This window comes from Amphimedon queenslandica, unplaced genomic scaffold, assembly GCF_000090795.2.
Source record: "Amphimedon queenslandica unplaced genomic scaffold, v1.1 AMPQUscaffold_12568, whole genome shotgun sequence".
Taxonomy (NCBI): Eukaryota; Metazoa; Porifera; class Demospongiae; order Haplosclerida; family Niphatidae; genus Amphimedon; species Amphimedon queenslandica.
This window is the reverse complement of record NW_003547195.1, coordinates 1-2,665: the sequence shown is the minus strand read 5'-3', so window position 1 is coordinate 2,665 and position 2,665 is coordinate 1.

The following is a 2,665-nucleotide window of genomic DNA, read 5'->3' as shown; positions in this document are numbered from 1 at the left end:
AGTTGGTTGAGACATGAACGGTGTTTGAGGAAACCAAACTGTGTGTCAGAAATTTTGGATCTAATAAAAACAGCAATCTTTTTATAGATCACTGACTCTAATACTTTGGATAGAATGCATAATAAAGAAATTGGTCTATGATTTCTGACACTAGACCGATCCCCACTTTTAAAAACAGGAATAATTTTGTGAATCTTCCATTCCTTTGGCATTATGTGGTATGTGAGGCAGTTTGAAAAAAGTGTATTAACTTCAGATAATAAAGGTCCACAACAAAGTTTGTGATTAGGGAGGGAGGAAAAGAGTCTGGACCAAGAGCTTTGTTTAGTTTTAGGGTGGTCAATACCTCCATAACATCAGATGTAGATATCGAAATATGGTTCAATTGAGTGGAAGGAGAAGGAAGATCTTTTAAGGGTGGAAGTTTGAAGTCACTATGAGTAAATATAGAATTGAAGTACGAGTTGAAGAGCTCAGCTTTCTCTAAGGGGAGAAATGCTGCTGCAGACCCCAAGAAAACCTTATCAGGAATTGAGGAGGACTTACGAAGATCTGATAAGTGTGAGTATAAGAGTCGAGGCTGAGTAAAGAACTGAGAGCAGATAGTATTTATATAGTTCTCCTTAGCTGTGAGAATATGGGCTGCCAGTTGAAAGTCTAGACTCAACAGTTTCTGCAATTGAAAATCAGAGGGAGAGCCCTTCTGGAGGAATTGCCTCCTCGAGGATTGTACTCTATTAAGCTCATGTCTCAATTCGCTGTCAAACCACTTGGGTAAGGATGAGCTAGGAATCGTGGCCAGGGGGACAAAAAGCTCCCTAGCAGAAGACACACAGTGCTTAAAACTAGACCATGCTGAGTCAACATCACAGGGTAAGAAGGTAGCTGTATGGTCCAAGGAATAGAGATAAGAGGAAAGGCCATCAGTGTCCACTTTAGAGTAGTTGTAGACCTCTTTGGATTTTGACTGGTAAGAGACATAAGAGATAGTAATATTTAAGAGCACTGGGAAGTGGTCGGAGAGGTCATGACAATTATTGATATTTATATTTGAGATATAGTCCTGGGGAATTAGTTAGAAGGAGATCAAGAATGTTACCACACTTGTGGGTAGGAGCATCAATGAGCTGAGACAAGTTGTGAATAAACAAAGAGCGACAAAAGGATGCAGATGGAATAGAAGAGCCTGTATAAGAGGACCAGTCTATTTCGGGAAAGTTGAAATCACCTACAATAAAGAGTGGAGTAGAATTAGGACAGGGGATAGATAAAAGATGAGAGAAAAGAGTGTTAGAGACATCTGTAGCAGACTTGGGAGGGAAATACACACAACAGAAGAGAATGGGAATATATAAATCAAGTTTAATAATGATTAGTTCAATGTCAGGGGCAGACAAAATAAGTGAAGAGGGAATTAAAGAAGAGACTGCTACAAGAACACCACCTCCAATACCATCACGATCATGGCAATATACAGTATAGCCAGATGGTAATAGTTCATGATTATAGGTGGAGCTTGACAACCAAGTTTTCGTGACAGCTACAATATCAAGGGACTCAGAGTAGACCACGGACTGAAATAAGTTTAATTTGTTACACAGGCTGCGAGCATTCCAGATGCTGCATGACACGGCTAGTCACCTGGAAGACTGAGAAGCAGCTGAGGTTGAAGCCATATTGGTAGCAAAGGTAGGATCAGAGCTAGAATGAGGAACTGAAACAGAGAGGGGTCGACTGGAGGCTGGCTGAGAATTGAGATTCACAGTGTCGTTTGGGTCTTCAGGTACATCTTTAGATACATCTCCAGAAAAGGAGGTGTGGTGATCTGAGGTGTGATGGTCTTCCAGAGTGAATGAGTCAGAACAGAGTTCAAAAGTGTTATTACGCACAACACCATTTCTCCTACCATCGACATATAAGCAGTTGGAGCCAAATTTAATGGGACCATGTACAGCACCCGAGTTGAGAATGCTACGTTGCTCATGAAGAAGGATGTGCTTAACTTTCCGATCACTGGCGGAGAGATCTGGATTTATTCTGATGCCAGGTCTATTAGCAAGCATAGGCTTATGTGAGAGAATAGCAGAAACATCACATGTACGAGTGAGTGTAACTAAAACAGGACGACATCTATTGGGAGAGAACCTTCCTAGCCAATAGGAGTCCCTAATAGAGGATTCATTAAATGTAGTAAGCAGTGAAGACAGAATGGTAAAAACTTTATTCGTGTCTTGTGAAATACGTGTAGCTCTTGCAGTACCAGCAGGGTGCTCTTTGATACCTGAAATGACTAGATTATATCTTCTGTTAGTCTGACTCCGGTGCTGAGACTGAGAGGAAACACGAGGTGACTGATGAGTAGGGGAGGAGTTTTCTTCACTATCATGGTTTAGAACCCTGCTTGATGGGAACTCCCAGATTGAGGTATACTCAGCCTGTTAAGAATTGGAAATGATTCTCTGAAGAATTTGAACTTCTTCACTGAGATTAGCAACAGTAGAGGAAAGAGTTAAAACTTTCTCAGACAGAGAAACTAGAGAACAATGTGGACACTTGTATGGCCTTTTGTCGTTACTTGGGTCCTCATTGATAGCTGTAAAGGCAGTAACAGATTATCCTGCACATCGGCGGTGAATCCATGTGTCACAAATACCCTCACAAAATA